Consider the following 13028-nt stretch of genomic DNA (forward strand, 5'->3'; position numbering starts at 1 on the left):
AAATCATGCAGCCAGATACTGAAAAGTTTTTTTTAAAGTTACCTACTAGGTTAGGACAGCAGTCATTATTACATCCATAATTAACAAGTAGTTATGTCATGTTACTTGTGTAATGTCATAAGGGCATTAATTAATGATATTCTACACATTGCTCTGTGAGTCTATGACATCAGACTCTCTCAACTGCCATCTCAATGGACAAAAAATGTGATGTCTCAATTCCTCGAAAAGAGATGGACTAGTTATTTTGAGGTAACATGGTGACACTTATGACAACATTTTGGCACACATTTAAACTTTCACAAACTTTCCTGTGTTTTTAATATATTTTTTAAGATATAAGTAGAAAATCATGATCTGTCCCATCTATAAACTATCTTACTAATTTATTTGTATATTTTCCAAGTAGAACAAAAGCTATTGAAACTTGCTGGATTTTATAGGCTGGTTTCAGACACAGATTAAGCTTTGTCCAGGGCAAGTATCCACAAAGAGTGGATACTCTCAGAGTAGGAATGCTGATCAAGGGTCTGTCCATATAACCTTATTCATAATAATAATAATTACATTTCTATAGCGCTCTGCATAAGATCTCAAAGCGCTTCAAGAGCAAAAAACAAATAAGCAATATATCATGACAGGTCAACCAATAGAGGCAGAGTCTTTGAAAGCTGCATCCTCCGAAGATGGGGAGGGTCAGTTCATGGCTTGAGCAGAGAGAGCTGGTCAGAGGATGGTAAATGATGGTGATTGAGTCTGCTGATGATGTTGTAGAGGGCAAGTCTGGGAACCAATGTGAGTCTTAGAGCCACTGGGCTTCTCCTCTTCCATTCTATGTAGCACCCTCTTGGGTGATGCCTCAGCAGCTCTGGGCGCCAGAAAACTCACCACACAAAGTGAGTGGTGAATCGTAGGCAGTCATTCTCACTACCAGCCCTCTGCCTCAGCACTGCTGTATTCCTCTCTCTCCCATTCCTCTCACGTTTCAGCCGACTCCTCAAATTATGTTCTCAGAAGATCAGGAATTGGCAGCCAGGTGAAACAAAAAAAAATTGTACTGTGTCCAGATGCATTTTTTCAAACAAAAACATTAGCCAGCTAGCTAGCCATGACAAAAGTGTTAGTCTGTTAGTCAATCTGAAAATCTGTGTCTCAAAAACATCAGATATATGCTATAAAAACTCAATGTTAAAGACCTGCTGTTTTCAAGCCTCTAGAGACAGCAGGAGCGGTAGAGATACTCTCAATGATCGGCTATGAAAAGCTAACTGACATTTACTCCTGAGGTGCTGACCTGTTGCACCCTCAACAACTACTGTGATTATTATTATTTGACAATGCTGGTCATTTATGAACCTTTGAACATCTTGCCATGTTATAATCTCCACCCGGCATAGTCAGATGAGGACTGGCCACCCCTCATAGCCTGGTTCCTCTCTAGGTTTCTTCCTAGGTTTTGGCCTTTCTAAGGAGTTTTTCCTAGCCACCGTGCTTATACATCTGCATTGCTTGCTGTTTGGGGTTTTAGGCTGGGTTTCTGTACAGCACTTTGAGATCTCAGCTGATCTAAGAAGGGCTATATAAATACATCTGATTTGAATTTGATTTGAATGTTATCAAAAACAAAAAAGCTGATTAAAAATCAGCAATTAAAAACACCTACAAAATAACTAAATATGTACACATTAACATGAGTTCTGTGCTTATGCTGCTACTAGGGCACCATGCAAACTAAAGAACAGTTATTATTATCTAAAAGGCTAAACTGATCTTAGATCAGCATTCCTACTCTTAGATGCTTTGTGGATACAGACCAGGATTAAAAAACCTTCTCAATGGAGATTCTCCATTGAAAATGTTGTAATCCAGAGCTGTGTTCGAATACCCATACTAACATACTGTATACTACATACTTAATGAGTATATACTACATACTATGTAATATTAGTTCATTTTAGTATACTGTAAACAGTATCCTTTCAGTTGAGCATACTAGCTCTTTGCCAGTCTACCGGAACTTGATGCTGTTGCTATGCAACCTCTTGCTAGCTAGTTAGTATAACAAATTACAAAATTGTGTTCTTAAATTCAATCTGAAGTGCCAAATTCCGCTCGTAAATTCAGACCCAGCTAGCACAGTGGATCTAGGCCGATTCCGGCTGAGAGTTGGGGCACTAGGCTGAGAGTCAGACTCCGCCGAAGTCATGTGGCCCGAGTCTGGGCCACCTTCGGCAGTATTACTTATAGCTAGGATGCGGGATTGGGCTCTGGCTGATTCCGGTGTGAGTTATCTGCCCCAAATGTATTACTTGAGGCTATGTTAATTCTTAACCCATAACTTTATACAGTTCATTCAAAAGGGTGGTTCCGTCAGGCTCACTGACCTCACTCAGGGGTGTGGCTTGTCACTTGTACAAAGTTACGTAAAACTATTATCTCTTATGGCTCCTAAAATCATAACCCTCTCTTAACAAAAACTGTAATCATTTTTCATATTTCATGCACAATGCAGAGGATGCAAACTTTGTGCATGTAGTATAACTTTAAGTTACAGTATTTCCTCTACAGTATAAAAATGTTATGACATCACAAAATAACAACCAAACCAACATCAGTGTTCTTTTAGGTCACCTCTGACCATTCCCCACGTTCTATATTAGAAATATTGTTCCAGTATTCGCTTTAGAACGTGTTAGAGTTTCGTCAGGAAAATGTCTGTGAAGCAAAGGCACATTCCTGTGGTGAACATTGGAGATAGAGATGCTGAATGTTCTGTCCTTGATTTACAACAGGGTGTGAGCTGTCAACCCCCACCAGTTCCCTTCTCCCCCCTCTGCAGGTGAGAGGGGTCTGGTTGAAGTTATTTATTGCAAAGCTGATCTGATCAGTTTGGATCCTCACAGGACAGTCATGACACTGTAGTGAATATGGTGTAGGTTACACATACACAGTGGTGTAAAGTACTTAAGTACTACTTAAGTAGTTTTTGGGGGGTATCTGTACTTTACTATTGATATTTTTGCCAACTTTTACTTCACTACATTCCTAAAGAAAATAATCTTAACATTCAGTTAAGAAAAGTTAAGGATGTTAAGGATGTTATTAAGGATGTTATTCAAAAAACCCAAAATAACCAATCATTTCCATTTTCAGAGCGTTAATAAAACTTTTAAGGAACCAGAGTAAAATGTTCTTAGAACCTCCCTGCAACCTAAAAATAAACATTCCCAGAACAGTTGAAATGTTCACTTCTGTTCTCAGAACGTTTAAAAAAACGTTTGGTTTTACCGGTCAGGAAACGTATGACTTTGTTTCCACAACCAATGTGAAACTACAAACATACGTTCCCAAAACTTCCAAGGAACCACATGTTGGAGAGACTGTCAGTTTCAATTAAATAAAAAAAAATGTATTTGTCACATACACATGGTTAGCAGATGTTAATGCGAGTGTAGCAAAATGCTTGTGCTTCTAGTTCCGACAATGCAGTAATAACCAACGAGTAATCTAACCTAACAATTCCAAAACTACTACCTTATACACACAAGTGTAAAGGGATAAAGAATATGTACATAAAGATATATGAATGAGTGATGGTACAGATCGGCAAGATGCAGTAGATGGTATCGAGTACAGTATATACATATGAGATGAGTAATGTAGGGTATGTAAACAAAGGGGAATAGTTTAAAGTGGCTAGTGATACATGTATTACATAAAGATGATATAGAGTACAGTATATACATATACATATAGTTTCTCCCTAGGAGAGGTGGGTGTGGAGTCAGGCGCAGGAGAGAGTGAATTGCAAGAAAAGGGCGTTTTATTTACAAGTCCAAAGAACAGGAAAAGGACCACAACAGAGCGACAAAACAACAGGAACGTGGTCCCGAAAAAAACACCTGTTCAACAGAACAAACCAAAACGCAACCCAAACAAATGACAGCTACACGAACAATCCCGCACAAAACCAAGATGGTAGGGCAAGATTAAATACCCCACTAATAACCTAAACTATACACAGGTGCACAACAAGACAGACAAAACCAAACTAAAAAGAAAAGGGATCGGTGGCAGCTAGTAGACTGGCGCGGCTCCCGCAGTGCACCGACGCCGGCCTCGAGGACGACCCGGAGGGCGAGGCGCAGGGCGATCTGGATGGAGGCGGTGGAACTCACCCAGCAGAGATGGGTCCAAGATGTCCCCTACCGGCACCCAGCACTTCTCCTCCGGACCGTACCCCTCCCAATCCACGAGGTACTGCAGGCCCCTCACCCGGCGCCTAGAGTCCAGGATGGAACATACAGTGTACGCAGGCGGAGGGTCGAGAGCCAGACCCGGTCCCCCGGTGCGAATACGGGGGCCTCATTGCGGTGGTGGTCAGCGCTCTCCTTCTGTCGCCCACCGGCTCGTTTCAGGAATTCCTGGACGGCTCTCTAGGTCTCTTTTGAGCGCTGCACCCATTCCTCCACCGCAGGAGCCTCGGTCTGGCTCTGATGCCACGGTACCAGGACCGGTTGATAGCCCAAAATGCACTGAAACGGCGACAGGTCCGCGGAGGAGTGGCGGAGTGAATTTTGAGCCATCTCGGCCTATGGGACGAACGTTGCCAATTCTCCTGGCCGGTCCTGGCAATACGACCGCAGAAACCTGCCCACATCCTGGTTGACTCTCTCCACCTGCCCATTACTCTCGGGGTGAAAACCAGAGGTGAGGCTGACCGAGACCCCCAGACACTCCATGAACACTCTCCAGACCCTGGATGTGAACTGGGGACCCCGATCAGAAACTATGTCCTCAGGCACCCCGTAGTGTCAGAAGACGTGTGTAAACAGGGCCTCCGCAGTCTGTAGAGCCGTGGGGAGACCGGGCAAAGGGAGGAGACGGCAGGACTTAGAAAACCGATCCACAACGACCAGGATCGTGGTGTTCCACTGTGACAAAGGAAGATCTGTGAGGAAGTCCACCGACAGGTGTGACCACGGCCGCTGTGGAACGGGGAGGGGCTGTAACTTCCCTCTGGGCAGGTGTCTAGGGGCCTTACACTGGGTGCACACCGAACAGGAGGAAACATAAACTCTCATGTCCTTGGTCAAGGTGGGCCACCAGTACTTTCCCCTAAGACCACGCACCATCCTATCGATCCCCGGATTACCAAAGGAGGGTAGCGTGTGGGCCCACCTGATCAATCTATCGCGAACACCAAGTGGGACGTACTTCCGACCAGCTGAACACTGTGGTGGCGTGGGTTCTAACCATGACGCCCGCTCGATGTCAGCGTCCACCTCCCATACCACCGGTGCCACCAGACAAGAGGCCGGAAGTATGGGGGTGGGATCGATGGACCGCTCCTCGGTATCGTAGAGACGGGACAGTGTGTCGACCTTAGCGTTACGGGAACCTGGTCTATAAGAGATGGTGAAACGAAATCTGGTGAAAAACATTGCCCACCAACATCGCCCACCAGTCCAGATGAGAAAAGAGTGTTGCGCCCCCTCAAGCCAATGTCTCCACACCTTCAGAGATTTTACCACAGCCAGCAACTCCCTGTCCCCCACAACATAGTTTAGAGCGCCGCCCGAACAGGGAGAGGAGCCACCTTCGGTGGAAGTCGTGACAGAGACATTGTCATTTAAATGCATGAAACATACTGTAATGTAGGCCATAACATTAATCCACACTGGATGCAAACCAATCTCGCTCTAGTTTTTCCTTCCCTCGAGGAATGAAAAGAGCAGAGAATAAAATACTGGTCATTAAAAAAACGTGTAGTATGTGCTATTTGACATTATTATTTTTTTAACAGTGCTTGACAAGCTTGATGGAGGTTAGAATGACACCTTACCAGATGGGAAGTACTTACTGCCTGGTCCCAGATCAATTTGTGTCTCCATTGCTCATGCTTGCCAATGGATGACAATGAGTGACAACCCACTGGGCACAAACTGGTGGAATCAATGTTGTTTCAACGTAATTTGTCAACGTATTGTGACGTGGAATCTACGTGGAAAAAAGTAATCAATGTAAACTGTTGTTTTGATGGACAAATTTGAACCACATGATTATGTTATTATGGTAACCAAATTTTAACAGAGACAAACCGTGTATAAATTATGCTGAATTTGTACCTTTAAAACAACGTCAGAACTTCAATGTTACGTATATCCACTATCATTTAAAAAACAATAGGCTGGGCATTAACTCCTACTGGAGAATTGATCTATCTACAGCTACCGTTTGATCTCTCATCCAGGGTTTTAACCAAGCCCAGCCCAATAGCTATGTGATGTCGTGAGAATGAATGTTGAGAAATATCCACTTGAATGTTGAGAAATGTTGAGAAATATCCACTTAAACTAAATAGTTTCATTGTTACTATCGAATTCATTCCAAAGGGTAGGTTTAGCAGAGCAGGGGAAATGTGACCATACTTTATCACTCATTAGTCATCAATGATGCTATTTAGGCCTATATAGCATTTGCAAAGTCATGAACAGCTATTGTTTCAATTCAACCCAGGGTTCAACTAAAAATAGACAATACATAGGCCTAGGGTTTAAAGCTCTGGTTGATTTCAAATGTAATGATATTTAGTGAAATCTATCGCTATGGCCGGTAGTTCACACGCCTATCTCCTCAGAGGAGGAAGGGGAGGACCATCCTCCTCAGTGAATTTCATAGAAAATAAAAATCGTAAAACATTTAAAAAGTTATCCTTTTAGATAAAACTATACTAAATACAATCACATCACCAAATAATTGATTCAAACACACTATTCTTCAAAGAAGGTCTACAGTGCCTCAGCAGCACTCTGTCGGATAGCACCGTGGTGTAGCCGGAGGACAGCTAGCTTCTGTCCTCCTCTGGGTACATTGACTTCAATACAAAACCTAGGATGGTTTGTATTTAATAGGCTAATGTCTACAAATTAATAATTGATATGTTGAATTCACATATCCATCGCATCCAAAAATCTAAGTTAAAGAATAGGACTTGCTTGGTCTCTCATCTAAAACGTGTAGTCAGCAGAGTGTGAAGTCCCCACAGCATCCACTCACTGTCTTCACCAACTCTCTATTCAGAGATCTCAACAAAAAAAAGAGTGAGCAAGCAAGAGGTACTGTACAGTACGTGATCAGTACAGTACGTCTCTCTCTCTCTCATTTTCATGTGCCAAGTTCTTTGTGTTCTAGTTGGTGGGATGACCGACAAAAACACATGTTATAGCTTCTTTTCCAGTTCTATCATACTGCAATTCACATTGAATGCAGCTTATTCTCTTGTCCTAAATATGCTACATACAGTTGGATCCATCCCACTTAGAGAGGGCATGGACATGGATACAGGGCACATCAATGATACATTCAGTGAGTTGAAACATCAAAACGTTTCATATTAAAAAAGAAATTATACATAGAGCTGACATGATTCCAATTTACACAAGGAAAAATCCTTTCTGTTCTACAAAATGCATTTTTATCAGAAAGTTTTGTAACGCTGCACCCCTCTGAACAGACCCCTGAAAGAACAGGGAGTCTAAATTCGCGATGTTCTACAGGGGGCTCCCCTCGATGTACAGTGCTGTAAAAAAGTATTTGCCCCCTTTCTAATTCTCTCTACTTTTGCATATTTTTTTCCCTGAATGTTATCAAATCTTCAACCAAAACCTAATATTAGATAAAGGGAACCTAAGTGAACAAATAACACAACAATGACATATTTAATTAACATAGTTATGCAACACCCAATGCCCCTGTATAAAAAAGTAACTGCCCGCTTAAACTCAATAACTGGTTGTGCCACCTTTAGCTGCAAAGACTCCAACCAAACTCTTCCTGTAGTTGTTGATCAGTTTCTCACGTCGCTGTGGAGGACTATTAGCCCTCTCTTCTATGCAGAACTGCTTTAACTCAGCGAATTTGTGGGTATTCAAGCATGAACTGCTCGTTTCAAGCCTGCCACAACATCTCAATCGGGATTAGGTCTGGACTTTGACTAGGCCATTCAAAAATGTCACATTTGAGAATAATTCATGGTTCCTTCTTTTAAGGCAAGTCGTTCAGGTCCTGAGGCAGCAAAGCATCCCCAAACCATCACACTACCACTATCATTCTTGATATTGGTATAAGGATATTACTGTGGAATGCAGTGTTTGGTTTTCGCCAGGCATAATGGGACCCATGTCGTCCAAAAAGTTATACTTCTGACTCATCTGTCCGAAGAACATTCTTCCAAGAGTGTTGATGATCATCCAGGTACTTCTTCGCAAACTTGACTCAACCTTTTGGACGAGATGGGTCCCATTATGTCTGGCAAATATGGAATGGTGTCAGCTCTATTCATATGTTTCTATCTGCAACTTGCTGAATGTTTCACTTCACTCAATATACAGCCCCCCAAAAATGTTCAGGTCTGATTGGTTGACTAAGGGGACACGTGATCATCAATCTCCCTTCCTGTTGGCTGTTTGGATTGGCTGGATGATGATTCGCCAACGCCACTGTGTGCCACGCTCATTAAATATTTTGGTCCTCCGTCTCCATTCACTGGATTCCTCATGTTACAGTCCCATATCTCGTCCTTTAACTCTTAGGGCACCGTGGCCAGCGTCGGCAGCAGCAGTAGCAGTGCCTGTGTAACAGAGTGAGTAGGATGAAGTTGCCCCTCGTCGCTGATGCATTTTCCCTAATAATGATTAAGGTTAAGATTGGGGGAGGGGAAGCTGATCCTGGATCTGCACCTAAGGAAAACGTCACCCGGAGCATAACATAGTTGAACATGCATCCCTTGTATATTGTGACTTTCACCAAAATTGAGGCACTAGTGTTTATATAGCACATAGTTATTGGAGACAACTGGCTCGGGGAGGTGACTGTGTCTGTGCATTAGTAGGGTGTAACTTCCTTCCTCTGGAGAGATTCCAAGCTGCGCTGGAGATGGGTTACACCATGAAGATAAAACAAACTAACTAGAAACAATCTAGGGTTCGATCTCTGTGGGTTACACCATGGAGATAAAACTAACTAAACTCAGCAAAAAAAGAAACGTCCTCTCACTGTCAAGTTAGCATGTGTAAACATTTGTATGAACATAAGATTCAACAACTGAGACATAAACTGAACAAGTTCCACAGACATATAACTAACAGAAATTGAATAATGTGTCCCTGAACAAACGGGGGGGGGGGGTCAAAATTAAAAGTAATTCAGTATCTGGTGTGGCCACCAGCTGCATTAAGTACTGCAGTGCATCTCCTCCTCATGGACTGCAGCAGATTTGCCAGTTCTTGCTGTGAGATGTTACCCCACTCTTCCACCATGGCCCTAGCCTTCACCCTCCAATCCAACAGGTCCCAGACATGCTCAATGGGATTGGGATCCGGGCTCATCGCTGGCCCTGGCAGAACACTGACATTCCTGTCTTGCAGGAAATCATGCACAGAACGGGCAGTACGGCTGGTGGCATTGTCATGCTGGAGGGTAATGTCAGGATGAGCCAGCAGGAGGGAGGAGGATGTTTCCCTGTAACACACAGCGTTGAGATTGCCTGCAATGACAACAAGCTCAGTCCGATGATGCTGTGACCCTCCAACTCCAAATCAATCACGCTCCAGAGTACAGGCCTCAGTGTAACGCTCATTCCTTCGACGATAAACGCAAATCTCACCATCACCCAAGGTGAAATAAAACCGCGACTCGTCAGTGAAGAGCACTTTTTGCCAGTCCTGTCTGGTCCAGCGACGGTGGGTTTGTGCCCATAGGCAACATTGTTGCCAGTGATGTCTGATGAGGACCTGTCTTACAACAGGCCTTCAAGCCCTCAGTCCAGCCTCTCTCAGCTTAAGGCGGACAGTCTGAGCACTGATGGAGGGATTGTGCATTCCTGGTGTAACTCGGGCAGTTGTTGTTGCCATCCTGTACCTGTCCCGCAGGTGTGATGTTCGGATGTACCAATCCTGTGCAGGTGTTGTTACACGTGGTCTGCCACTACGAGGACGATCAGCTGTCCATCCTGTCTCCCTGTAGCGCTGTCTTAGGCATCTCACAGTACGGACATTGCAATTTATTTCCCTGGACACATTTGCAGTCCTCGTGCCTCCTTGCAGCATGCCTAAGGCACGTTCACGCAGATGAGCAGGGTCCCTGGGCATCTATCTTTTGTTGTTTTTCAGAGTCAGTAGAAAGGCCTATTTAGTGTCCTAAGTTTTCATAACTGTGGCCTTAATTGCCTACCGTCTGTATGCTGTTAGTGTCTTAACGACCGTTCCACAGGTGCATGTTCATTAATTGTTTATGGTTCATTGAACATGCATGGGAAACAGTGTTTAAACCCTTTACAATGAAGATCTATGAAGTTATTTGGAATTTTACTAATTACCTTTGAAGGACAGGGTCCTGAAAAAGGGACGTTTCTTTTTTGCTAAGTTTAGAAACAATCTAGGGTTCGATCTCTGTGGGTTACACAAGCTCTTGCTCAGTGTTGAATTTCCATTTTAGAACGTGAAATACTATGATTTTTGGTTCAACTGACAATGGGTCGTAAGTCATGAAATATATTATACAAGCTGTATTTGTAATATTGAGATGTTTTCATATGACCTGGTCCGTGAGCTCGGTGAAACCCAACTTGAGGCTTCGCACACAGGCGGCGTGCAGACAGAGGGGGGGCAGCCAGGCGCTCCATGTCCCGTACACCCATTGGCACTCCAGAGAGGTCCACGGCGTCACCCACGGGAGGGGAAGAGAGGGCGACTTTCAGACTGGGGAGAGGAGAGACACATTAATATCCTATATCAGGAGAAAAATAAGATGTAGTGTCCTTGTGCACAGCAGAGAGTCTTGCTCCAAGTCTAATAAATGGTCTCTTTTGACCAGAGCCGTATATTTGTAAAATATACACACACACACACACACACACACACACAGTCACACACAGTCACTATTGACTGGCTGCTAAATGACAGCCTGCTCTCAGGTGAGCTTACTGATTCAGGGGGATTGAGATGGCACTTTGTTGGCTTCTGAGTTCAGGGCTGCGTCTCAATGAAAAGGAATATGGCTAGGGAGAAATGATGGAAACCCCCAGTGCCTTCAGAAAGTATGCATACCTGTTCACTTATTCCACATCTTGTTGTGTTAAAGCATGAATTCAAAATTGATCAAATAGATTTTTATTCTCACCCCCCTACACACAATACCCCATAATGACAATGTGAAAACATGTTTTTAGAAATTGTAGCAAATGTATCTCATTTACATAACACCCCTCAGTCAATACATGTTAGAATCACCGTTGGCAGCGATTATAGCTGTGAGTCTTTTTGGGGTAAGTCTAAGAGCTTTGCACACCTGGAATGTACGATATTTGCCCATTATTATTTTCAAAATTCTTCAAGCTCTGTTATATTGGTTGTTGATCATTGCTAGACAACCATTTTCCAGTCATGCCATAGATGTTCAATCAGATTTAAGTCAAAACTATAACTCAGCCACTCAGGAACTGTGTTCTCGGTAAGCAACTCCACTGTAGATCTGGCCTTGTGTTTTAGGTTATTGTCCGGCTGAAAGGTGAATTAATCCAGTGTCTGGTGGAAAGCAGACAACCAGGTTTTCCTCTAGGATTTTGCCTGTGCTAAGCTCCATTCTGTTTCTTTTTGATCCTGAAAAACTCCCCAGTCCTTAATGATTACAAGCATACCCATAACATAATGCAGCCACAACTATGTTTGAAAATATGGAGAGTGGTACTCAGTTATATGTTTTATTGGATTTGCCCCAAACATAACACTTTGTATTCAGGACAGAAAGTGTTTTGCAGTATTACTTTTGTGCCTTGTTGCAAACAGGATGCATGTTTTGGAATATTTTTATTCTATACAGGCTTCCTTCTTTTCACTCTGTCAATTAGGTTAGTATTGTGGAGTAACAACAATGCTGTTGATCCACCCTCCGGTTTGTCCTATCACAGCCATTAAACTCCATTTCACTATTTTAAAGTCACCATGATGAAATCCCTGAGCGGTTTCCTTCCTCTCTAGCAACGGCGTTAGGAAGGACGCCTGTATCTTTGTAGTGACTGGGTGCATTGATACACCATCCAAAGTGTAATTAATAACTTCACCATGCTCAAAGGGATATATTCAATCTCTGCTTTTTTATGTTTTTACCCATCTACCAATAGGTGCCCTTCTTTGCGAGGCATTGGAAAACCTCCCTGGTCTTTGTAGTTGAATCTGTGTTTGCAATTCACTGCTCGACCGAAGGGACCTTATAAATAATTGTATGTGTGGGGGTACATTGATGAGGTACTCATTCAAACATCATGTAAGACACCATTATTGCACAGTGAGTCCATGCAACATATTGTGTGACTTGTTAAAGCACATTTTCACACCTGAACTTATTTAGACTTGCCATAACAAAGGGGATGAATACGTATTGTCTCAAGACATTTCAGCTTTCCATTTTTTATTAATTTGTAAAAAATAAAATAAAAAGTAAAACATAATTCCACTTTGACATTATGTGTGTAGGCCAGTGACAAAAACTCAATTTAATCAATTTTAAATTCAGGCTGTAACACACAAACATTTTGAAAAAGGCAAGGGGTGTGAATACTTTCTGAAGGTAATGTAGATCACATTAGGCTTGGGCGGTATAGGCATACCGGGGTATTTTCAAATACCCATGGTATGATTTACAATACAGTCAAATAACAGTTTCAACTTTTTTTTCTTGTTTTTTCATCAATTTTAATATTTGTTATTTTTAAATAAATACAGTTGAAGTCTGAAGATCACATAAACAAGTTTTAATGACTCCAACCTAAGTGTTTCTACCACTCCACAAATTTCTTGTTAACAAACTATAGTTTGGCAAGTCGTTTAGGACATTACTTTGTGCATGACACAAGTAAATATTCCAACAATTGTTTACAGACAGATTATTTCACTTATAATTCACTGTATCACAATTCCAGTGGGTCAGAAGTTTACATACACTACATTAACTGTGCCTTTAAACAGCTT

This window comes from Oncorhynchus mykiss, chromosome 12 (assembly GCF_057628025.1).
Source record: "Oncorhynchus mykiss isolate SJ-2025 chromosome 12, ASM5762802v1, whole genome shotgun sequence".
In the NCBI taxonomy this organism is placed as follows: Eukaryota; Metazoa; Chordata; class Actinopteri; order Salmoniformes; family Salmonidae; genus Oncorhynchus; species Oncorhynchus mykiss.